This window comes from Orycteropus afer, unplaced genomic scaffold (assembly GCF_000298275.1).
Source record: "Orycteropus afer afer isolate SDZICR_OR568_19922 unplaced genomic scaffold, OryAfe1.0 scaffold00025, whole genome shotgun sequence".
Classification (NCBI taxonomy): Eukaryota; Metazoa; Chordata; class Mammalia; order Tubulidentata; family Orycteropodidae; genus Orycteropus; species Orycteropus afer.
This window is the reverse complement of record NW_006921612.1, coordinates 10,260,167-10,272,232: the sequence shown is the minus strand read 5'-3', so window position 1 is coordinate 10,272,232 and position 12,066 is coordinate 10,260,167.

Genomic DNA, 12,066 nt, shown 5'->3' with positions numbered 1-12,066 from the left:
AGGATTCAGAGTCAGCACAGATTGGCAGTTTCTGCCAGGCCCATAAAATAAACAATGACAACCAACATTAAGGTGTTCCTTAGAACACTCATTTATACAAGATCAAAAAGACAATATTTGCTCAAAAACAAAGATAAGAAGGCAGGAAGGGGTAGCAAATTCAAATGAAAGGACACAGAAGACCCAGTGCAGAAATAGGGAGAGCACCGACACAGTATGGGGAATACAATCAATGTCATGGAACACTTTATGTATAAACTATCAAATGGAAAATTAATTTGCTCTGTAAACTTTCACCCAAAGCACAGTAAAAGTTTAAAAAAAAATAAAAAGTTTTCTGAAGAAACTCATCTCTTGACGACAGAATTTCATTGAAAAATCCAAATGGAGATTAGACTTGGGGAAGAGTAATAACAAATTTCTTGGAAAGAATATAGATAACATAATTTCACCTACAAGGATCATCAGATGAAGCAACCAATGTAGTTTCTCAATCTTCTACCAAAAATATAAGTCATCAAGGAATGAAACATTTTATGACATGTAAATAGAAACAAATGCATTGTTTCTCCCTAGGAAAAATATGCTTTAAAACAACTGGGCTCATCTATATTCAAAGTAAAGCTTCCATCAAGATTGATTTGCTTTTTAATCTTCCTAAAAAAAAAAAAAAAAAAAAAAAAAAAGTGGTGTTTATAAAGCAGGAAAAAAATGTATGTGTTGGCAAAAAAAAAAAAAGAAAAGAAAAGAAAAAATCTTAATGACATAGGAAGGCCTTATTTTATAACGTTGTTATCTGCCCTTGAATTGGCCCCTGACTGATAGTGACCTCAGGCACAAGGGAAGAAAATGTTGCCCAATCCTGTGCCATCTCCCTGAGAGACTGCAGATGGGACCATAGGATTTTCATTGGCTGATTTTCAGAAGTGGATCATTAGGCCTTTCTTCCTAGTGCATCTTACTCTGGAAGCTCCACTGAAATCTGTTCAACCTCATAGCAACACATAACCCTCCATTGACAGATAGATGATAGCTGCACAGGAAGTGCATTGGCAAGGAATTGAAGCCAGGTCTCCTTCGTGGAAGGTAAGAATTTTATTACTGAGCTACCACTACTCCCTTATCCTATAATAAAACCAAAAATCCCACTGGCATCAAGTCAATTCTAACTCATAGAGACCTCCATAGGCTTTCCAAGGCTGAAATCTATATGGAAGCAGACTGCCTCATCTCTCTCCCATGGGGCAGCTGGTAGGTTTGCAGCACCATCCTTTTGTTAGCAGCCCAATGCCTTAACCACAGCACCCCCAGAGCACCTATAATACTGAGTTCAAAAGACAGGATTCACAATTAAATAGATAATACAATTGTGTGTGTGTGAAGGTGTTGCTATGAGTCAGATCCACCTTGATGGCAGTGAGTTTGTTTTTTTCAGTTTTATATATGTATACACATACATATAAAACTTAGTAGGGCCCTTCCTCAAAAGACTAGACAAATAAGCCAAAATATTCCTTATGGTTGCCCTTTGATGATAAAATCATAGATTATTTTTTTCTGAGATCCTTTACACATTTTATGACTTTTCATATTCTCTGCCATGAACATACATTACTTTTAAGATACTTCTGTTACAAAACAGAAACAAACAGGAAAACATAACAGCAGCCAGGAGACTAATGGCTCACTGAGAGCTTTTTAAACAAACAAACAAACAAAAAAAAAATTGAGCAGCAGCATCTGTCCGTTTACGCCTCTCTATCTCCATCTCCTCGACTGAAAATCTCTTATTTATTTATTTATTTATTTATTCTGGGAACCTTATGCACAATAGCAATAATAAGAAAGTTCCTATTCTGACTGAACAAACCCTATCAGATCTGCAAAGGCAGGGTAGGTGACTTTGGTTAGAAACATTCTAACAGTGCTGTGTAGAAGGTTAGCAGCCTCAATGCCTTATGTGTGTTGTCACAGCCTCACCCACAGACAAAACCACACACTTGGTCACCTGAGAACTACTCAGCTGTTTTCAATGGCTAATTGTCTTTTGGCAATGTGTGAGAGATGCTGAATTCTCAGTGCTAAACCTTGCTGTCATAGTCGCTTGCTCTGGTCATTTAGACGCATTCTTACAGGCTGAGAGCAAACAATATTCGATGGACATCCCATAGTGGATTGAAGTTGAGAGCCACATTTTCAAACTATATGCAAAGACATGCCCTAGTTTCAGAGATCCACAGGAAGTCTTCATCATACTACTAAAGAGGAACATGCTGTCAAAACAGCCACGACCATTCCCTGAATATTAGATGCATCTAGAAGGATTCAGAATCAACAAGGATTGGCAGCTTCTGCCAGGCCTTCAAACCAATTTGAATGAGTTCAAACGTGATGAATGCAACAAAAGTGGAACAGACCTGATTTGATAAAGTGTGAGTGTATTGAAACTGGACCTGGAAAACTTACAGGTTGAAACCCTGGAATAGGAGACTCAGAAGAGGCATGGTGAACCCTCTCAGAAGTTTGATGTGATGGACTGGATTATTTCTAGGACTATAGAGAGCCATACACAGCCAAAGCAACCCAGATGGCTGCCATCTTTGCACCATGCACCACTGTTTTCGACTCTGCTGGTCAAGAGATTTAGTTGCTATGCAACACACATGCTGTCTTTGTTTTTTAGGTGGGGAAATTAAGTTTCCAGCAGGGCATTGACCTGTAATTTTTCCCTTTTTTTTTTTTTTTTGTTATCATTCCAGTACACACACGTTACAAATTCAGGTCCATTTTGGTTTCGCTTCATGGGTCATGACTGAATCAGGAAGAATCAGTTCGAAGCCCTGGTTTCCTAGTCATGAGGAACACTCAGCCAGCTCTGTGCTACATGCTGAATTCATTTTAGTCCACAGGACAGCTGAGCCTCTTAAAGTTCTGGGAAGCAGTTAATAGAAGGGTTTCTCCTTCCAGTCCCTATCCCCACTTCAATTTTAATGATAGACACCGACAGAAGAAACGCAATGTAGACAATGGTGGCTGCTTTGTCAAAGGAGAAAACAGCCACAATAGTGCCATTTGCAAACCTCACTGGTCCCCTGGAGTTAATGAATCTCCTAGTATGTGCAGGTGTGTGACCTCTGACTCCCAAGATTTTGATGTCATGGAGGGAATGCCCTAATCGTTAAGATTCCATCACCTTTTTTGTTAGTCAGAGTTGAGGGATAGTTGCCAATCTAAGAGGATGCTGTTTTTTCAAAATCCTGACAAAGCTCGGCCTGAACATAGCTAAAACATTAGCACCTCGATGCTGCAAAATCATCAACAGTATACATAATTTCTCTTAAAATAATTTGGTTCTATTAGCTAAAATTCAAGTAAGAAGGCTGAATTGGGTGAGAAGTTACAATGCCCACAGCTTAGAGATAAATAACTATAGGATTATAGGTGAAAATATGCCAGCAAGACAGAAGGAACTAAAATCTAGTTATCCTAAGTGTTCTGATGCCAATTTCTAGCTGTGCCACTAGTTTTATAAATAAGCACAAATGTGCAGCAGAAATATTCCATATAATGCACATGCACACTAACATGGATTTACTGAGCCTCTGATTTGGCTCTCCTGTACTTTTTTGACCTGTTAATCATCTTCCTATGAGTTTATGTCCTGTATTCTCAAGGTTGTTATATCTATTTTTTGCCTCTTCATGACATCTTATAATTCAGGCACCATAAATATCTGTAGATTGATTGTTTGCATTAAATCTTACATGCAGATGAACACAATGAATTATAAAAATAAGCTGCATGGTTTAATTAAAAGATCACAAGCTTTGGAATCTAAGAGACCTATGGTCATATCTCATATCACAACTTACTATGTTTGTTACTCTAAGTGAGATTCAGACTTCTTATCTTTAAAATGGGGTGATCATATGTTTCTAGAAGGGTTGTTTTAATTATGAGAAATAACAAAGGGATAGCACATTAAATGAAAGTTGTAGTTATTATGTCATTTTACTCAGAGACAAAGCTTGTTTTCCTTGGATAAAACTTCTCACCTGCTATTTATCACTAAATATGAGCTGTTTTTAGTTCAGTAATTGTTCTGTTATTGTTCTTGTTGTTTTTAATAAACTAAGATAAATATTTAATAAACCTGTATTGGCTGGGTACTGTGGAATGTGAATACAAAAAAAAAAGAAGTTTCTACCTTCTAGGAACTTAGGTTGTATGGTGGTTATATTTTTGTGTCAACTTGAGTGGGTCTAGCTCAGTGGCTGGCTAGCTGGATGTAGCATTCCCCATGATGAGACTGGTAATCAACTCCATGGTAGAATCTACTGTGGCAGCTGAGTAGCTATCTTTGGGTATGTGGTCTGCTTCCTGTACATAAGCAGCAGCTTTGGGAATGGTTTCTAATATATGGCATACTTGGACCCTGCATGTAGCCGAGTTGTTATTCAGCAGCCTGTCATGCTCTGCCAACCTTGGGAATTACAAAGAACTTAAATTAATGGCCTGCTGTGTGATTTAGTAACATTGGGACTGTGCCCTTTTACTTGTCAACCTTGGGCTTCTCAGCCTCAGCAGCCAACAGCTGTCTAAATGAAGGAACGCCTCTAGCTGCAGTGGGCTGAGAGCAGGAGGCAGAGCTGGACCCCAAGGTTGAGGTGCTTTCACCCACTCCCTAAAGCCTGACACTTTGAACTTGGACTTAAAGCCTCTAAACTGTAAGAGAATAAACTCCATTTGTGGGATAGTTCTGTCAGAGTGGCACTAGGTAATCAGAACAGGTTGCTATTGCAGATAAAGTCTAACACAACACACACACACACACACACATACACAAAAGCCTAGAACAAAAAAGAAATAGTACTTAATTGTCTAGTCCATATGAAATATTCAGTAAGTGTTTGTTTCCTAAGGTGTAATCAATGCAGATTAAATACATAATTTCTGATCGTGACCAAAAAAGATCATGTCTTATTCATTTCATTGACTTCATCATTCAACACAAGGCCCTCCACAAACTGGATTTCCAAATACGTTGATATGACTAAATTAATGAATATATGATGATCAATAGGTTCTGAGTGGTAAGAATAAAATAAGTAAGCAAGAGTTAGGTGCTTCCACGAATGGCAAGCAGCAGAAGCATCTTTTTCAGAAAAAAAATAACATTTGGGTTTCTATAATGCATATTTTCCATTTTTACTGGCAACAGTGGTAGGTATAATGTTGCTTATTTGGGCCCTAAATATTCCTGGTCAGCTAAGTTTGTTCAACATTGTCCCCCTGGTAGGTAAAATGCCCATTTGCTAGTCTGTGTACCTCCTGGCACAGAATGCCTGGTGGCAACAGAGAGAACCTGGCCGGTGTTATGAATTCTGGGAGATCACACTGGCCTACCCTCTCTTGGATAATGGCCCCATCAATGTGGGAAATGGTAGGTGCTCTGGAAGAGCAGAGGGCTGGGAAGGTGGAAACTTGATTCTAGTTCTAATCCTGCCATCCCCATGAGTGCTGACTAGACTAGTTTAGATCATTTCTCAGCCCTCTTCCAACTCTTAAAAATGTGTTTGACTCCACATGGCTATCTAGTAGCCATTCACAAGGTGATGCCCCATGCCCTTGGACCTGAATTACAAAGAAATGACAACAGTAATTTTGATCTTTGCTCTTCTTCTCACACAAGAGAGAACTGCAAACTTTTGGAGCGAGATGGCACCTCTGAGACCTTTGCCATCCCTCTAACTTTACAGATGAGGAGACTCAGGTCAAACAGGCTGACTGGCCTCAAATAGCCAGGCTAACAAAGCAGTGGGCAGACGAGGTGCCACAGGGCTGTAGTACAGGCCAGTGCTGCATCTTCATGAGGCTTTTATGAAATCATCAGACATTATATTTAAAGTTGTCACACTTGAGCTAACAGCCGGTGCACCAGACATAACCATCTCTGGGATGTTCTCCACATAACTTCAGACACAATTCAGATGCTTATTTAGGTCACAGTCTGGAAGCACCCAGAAATAAGAAGCCATGACACTGCAGAAACAGTCTGGCAACAACCTCATCAATGATAAGAATAGTGCTATTGATGGTGCTAGGGGTGAGGCATTTAGTACACAATGATTTTATTAGGTAGGAGATGAAGGTTAACTCAACAAATTCCTCAGAGTCTCTTCTATAATAAGCAATAGAAACCAGAATCAGTTTTGCCTCATGCTAATACCATAGGGGTTTGGTGTTGTTTTATTTATGTCTATTTTGTTGTGTTCATTCCATCTAACTGTTTTTTACACTGCTGTTGCCTTTAAATCCATTATGCAACTTGACACCAAGAAGATGTCAAAAATACAATTTAGTCCAGAATATCTGGCCCTCCCAAATTACTTTTATATTCTGTCTCTACCTAAACAAGTCTTGCTCAATCTAATATGGTTGACCTCATTGTTCCCTAATTGACAAAAATATTCTTTAGGAATACAGTAAGTACAAGAGAATGGAGCCCTATTGGTGCAGTGGTCAAGTGTCCAGCTGCTAATCAAAAAGTCAGCAGTTCAAAACCACTAGCCTCCCAATGGGAGAAAGATATGGCAGTCTGTTTTTATAAAGAATATAGCCTTGGAAACCTTATGCAGAAGTTCTACTCTCTCTTGTAGGGTCATTATGAGCTGCAGTGGATATCAGAAGAGACTCTGAAACTTGTTCTTGAACCCAAACTAGCTAAAACAAATGGAAGAAATGACTAAACAAAAGACCTGAACAGAAGATTTCAAAGTTTGGCTCAAGAAGACAAAGTAAAGTATTATAATGAAATGTGCAAAGACCTGGAGTTAAAACAACCTGAAAGGGAAGAACACACTTGTTATTTCTCCAGCTGAAAGAACTGAAAATAAAATTAAAAAAAAATTCTAGCTTCAAATTGCAATATTGAAGTATTCTAAGGGCAAAATTTTGAACAATATAAGAAGCATCAAAAGAAGATTGAAAGAATACACAAAGTTACTGTACCAAAAGAACTGATCAATGTTCAACCATTTCAGGAGGTAGCATATGATCAATAAAAAATATTATTGAAAGAAGAAGTCCAAGCTGCACTGAAAAAATAGGTGAAAAACAAGGCTCCAGGAATTGACGGAATGCTCATTGAGATGTTTGAACAAATTGTGCAACACTGGAGGCACTCGCTATTTAGGCCAAGAAATTTGGAAGACAGTTACTGGGCCAACTGACTGAAGGAAATGCATATTTGTGTCCAATAGAATGTGGAAATTATTGAACAATATTATTAATATCACATGCAAGTAAAATTTTGTGGAAGATAATTAAAAAATGGTTGCAGTGTTATATTGACAGGGAACTTCTAGAAATTCAAGCTGGATTCAGAAGAGGACATGGAATGAGGGATATCATAGCTGATGTCAGATGGATCTTGACTGAAAGCAGAGAATACCAGCAGGATGTCTACCTTGTTTTATTGACTATGCAAAGACATTGAACTCTGTGAATCATAACAAATTATCTATAACATTGAGAATAAAGGGACTTCCAGAACACTTGGTTGTACTCATGAGGAACCTGTATGTAGGACAGGAAGCTGTTGCTTGAACAGAACAAGGAGATACTGAATGGTTTAAAATCAGGAAATGTGTGCATCAGGGTTGTATCCTTTCACCACAGTTATTCAGTCCGTATACTGAGCAAATAATCCAAGAAGTTGGACTCTATGAGGAAGAACATGGGATTAGGATTGGTGGAAGACTCATTAACAACCTGTGACGTACAGATGTCACAACCTTCCTTGCCGTAAGTGAAGATGACTTGAATCACTACTGATGAAGATTAAAGACTATAGTCTTCAGTATAGATTACATCTCAACATAAAGAAAACAAAAATCATCACATCTGGACCAATAGCAACATCATGATAAATGGAGAAAAGATTGAGTTTGTCAGGGATTTTATGTTATTTACTTGGATCCATAATCAACACCCATGGAAGCAGCAGTGAAGAAATTAGATATTGCATTGCACTGGGCAAATGTGCTGCAAAAGACCTCTTTAAACTGTTAAGGAGCAAAGATGTGACTTTGAAAACTAAGGTGTGCCCAATTCAAGCCAAAGCATCTCTGGTGGCATAGTGCCTAAGGCATTTGACTGCTAACCAGAAGTTTGGCAGTTAAAACCCACCATATGCTCCATGGAAAAAAGGGGGCAATCTACTTCTGTAAAGATTTACTGCCTTCAAATCCCAATAGGAGTCACTATAAGTGAGAACCAACTCAATGGCAGTGAGTTTGTTTTTTTTGGTTTTAACTCAAGCCATGGTATTTTCAATTGCCCCATACATATGTGAAACCTGGCCAATGAATAAGGAGGGCTGAAAAGAGTTTATGTCTCTGAATTCTGGGGTTCACAAAGAATACTGAAGATACCATAGATTGCCAGAAGAATGAACAAATCAGTCCTGGAAGAAATGTAACCAAAATGCTCTTTGGAAGCAAGAATGGCCAGAAATCATCTAACCAACTTTGGTCATGTTGTCAGAAGGGACCAGGCCCTGGAGAAGGATATCGTGCTTGGCAAAATAGAGGGTAGGCAAAAAAGAAAGGCCCTCAAAAAGATGAATTGACACAGTGGCTGCAATGATGGGTTCAAGTGTACCAAGGATTGTGAGGATGGCACAAGACCAGACAATGTTTCCTTCTGTTGTGCATGGGGTCATTATGAGTCAGAGCCAATTCTACAATACCTAACAATAACAACAACAACATGAATCACAATCAACTCTATGATAATTGGTTTGATTTTAGGGTTTGCAGGAGAATGGAGTTTTTTTCCAACCTGTGTATTCAGAGAAAGCCACCTCAGTATTATAGTAATGTCTGGCTGCTACAAAGATTGAAACATGAAAAACCAGTTAAGAAAGCCCTTATGTGTAGAGGAAATAGCATGAGAAATTTTGAAAAAGACTCAGAACACCCTGGGTGATGTAAGAAACCTATCAACATTTTGATGTTGCTCATTCTTCATGCAGCTCATGTTATACTGAAAAAACAAAACCAAACCCATTGACATTGAGTAGATTGCAACACATGGAAACTCCATGAGTTCATGGGGAACATGTGCAAAGCAGAACATGTTACAGAATAGAACTGCTCCATAGAGTTTTCTTGGCTGTAATCAACACAGGAACAGTTTACTGAGCCTTTTTTCCATGGTACCACTGGATAGGTTCCAATTGCCAATCTTTGGTTTGTAATCAATCACAAACTGTGGGCACCACTCTGGAGCTATTGTATTAAAAGAGAGCACTGTCCTCCAAACCTTAGTCCCATAATCAAGAGGAAAGAAGCAGACAAGTCTGAAATACTTCATATGCTGTTCTATCTCTATGCTATTGTTTACTCTGTCCCACCTACCTGGACTCTCTTTATTTTTGTACCTCCTCCATCTCTGTTCAAATTCTTCCTACTCTTCAAGGACCAATTCATATACCACTTCTTTCCCAAAAATTACCTGCTCCTGGCAATTGGAATTGATTTCCCAGTTCTCTGGGTAGGCTGTTAACTCCTGGAGGGAAAGGACCATCTTGTACTCATCTGTAACTCCCCACAGCACTTTCCAATTTGATACTTGACACATAACAGAAGATAAATGAAGTTCTGCTCAGTTTAATTGAACGGAATTCCTATGCTAAGGAATGCAGTCAGCTACAAAAAGGACTGGGCAAGATTGTGGTTTAAATATAAATGGGGATTTTATCACATGGAAAAGGGAAGCAGTGTTTTAGCAAAGCCCCACATCCTGTGAGAGGCAGTGTGTGGGGATGAAATGAATGATGTGGAGGTCTGCAAGACTTAGCTTACAGTTCTACTTCCACCACTAACTAGCTATAAAATAGCAATAATAATGCTGTCATCTTCAGAGGGTTAGTGGGGATTAAATGACATAATGAATAAGAAAAACACTCAGTATGTTCAAAAGTGTTATGTTATTTTTGTTGTTAGGTGCTGTTGAGTCAGTTCAGACTCATAGCAACACTACGTACAACAGAATGAAACATTACCCCATCTTGCACTCTCCTTACAATCTTTGATATGATTGAGCCCATCATTATAGTCACTGTGTCAATCCATCTTGTTGAAGGTCTTCTCCTTTTTCACTGACCCTCTGCTTTTCCAAGCATGATATTCTTCTCAAGGGAGGGTCCCTTCTGACAATATGACCAAAGTAAGTGAGACAAAGTCTGGCTATTCTTGCTTCTAAGTAGCATTCTGGCTGTACTTCTTCCAGGATAGATTTGTTCATTCTTCTGGTAGTCTATGGTATTTTCATCATTCTTTGCCACCACCACAATTCAAAGGCATCAACTCTTCTTGTGTCTTGTTTATTCATTATCTAGCCTTCATATGCATGTGAAGCTATTAAAATCCCCATGGCTTGAGTGAGGTGCACCTTAGTCTTCAAAGTGACATCTTTGCTCTTAAACACTTTAAAGAGGTCTTTTGCAGCAGATTTGTCCAATGAAATATGTCTGATTTCTTGACTGTTGCTTCCCTGCACATTGATTGTAGATTCAAGTAAAATGAAATCCCTGAAAACTTCAATCTTTTTTCCATTTTTCATAATGTTGTTTATTGGTCCAGTTCTGAGATTTTTTTTTTTTTTTATGTTGAGGTGTAATCCATACTGAAGACTGTAGTTTTTCATCTTCATCAGTATATGTTTCAAGTCCTCTTCACTTTCAACAAACAAGGTTGTGTGATCTGCATAACACAGGTTGTTAATGAGTCTTCCTCCAATTCCGTTATTGTGTTCCTCTTCATAAAGTACTATATAAATGTTAATAGAAAATACTTAAAAATGTAAGCTGCTGTTGTTCCTAGTTGCTGTTGAGTCAATTCTGACTCATGCCACACCATGTGTGCAGGGCAGAACTGTGCTCCAGAGGGTTTTCAATGCTGTGAACTTTCAGGAGCAGATAGTCAGGTATGTTTTGTGAGGTGATTCTGGGTAGCTTGGAACCATCATCCTTTTGGCTAGTAGTCAAGTACTTAATCACTTGTATCAGCCAAATACCTTGCTACCAGTCAGTAGTAGTGGTATCATTATTCTTCCTCACATGGCTTTAGATAATTGACATTTGAAGCTACAAATGAATTGCTCAGTCTGCATTCCGAGTTGGCTCAGTTGATGCCAAGTGATGGATTCCTCAAAAGCTTGCATTTCATTCAGGTCGGTAGAAGGAATTTGGGGCCTTAAGGGGTGGTTAAGAAATCATTCAAGTCCTGGTCCCTGGCATTAAGGTTGTATGACTGGTCCTCAGGCTCTCCATTCTCTGCTTCAGCTGCCTCATCTTAAATTAAGGACTTAGTCTTGATGGGTTTCAGAACCATTTCTGGATTAAGAATCCACTGGTCAAAATTCTAAAATTTCTAGGATGAGGACCCTAGGGCCTCAGAGTATCTGCCAGTATATAGTCAGTCACACGAAATCTGCAGGTTTTTTTTTTTTTTTTCTTTTTCTGGTTTTTCCTTCTCAAGTTCTAAAAATCCAGTCCAACATTCCTAAAAACAATGCTTAATGATTGCACCTCTTGTGCTCTGCCATCTAAGTAAACTGTTCAATCCCTCTTTCCCACTGAACTTTACAACTCAACTTATCAATAGTGACCACAGTGTTGCTCCTTTTCAAAATTGCTATCAAAGAAATTCCACGGGCGCGATAAGCAACATGATCTGGAGAGAGATCGTGAACCTGTCATGGGCAGCTTAGGCTGCCTACACAGGGTTTGAATTAAAAAGTACTGAAATTAAGATGGGTGTTATAAAACAAACTCTGAGTTCTCACCAGGAAATGCTCCCTGGTGGGGAACTGAATTGAGGAAATTACTTGTGTTCCAGCTGAACCTCTGAATCACAGGTCATTAGTACACCCACTAAAATTCCTATTGTGCTTGTGACAAGGATTTGGGATGTCCACAGCAGGAGCCTGGAAGGATTCCAACCTGGGGTATTTTACCAGACCCTGAGGACCTCCCTACTCTGCCTCCCTTTGAAACAT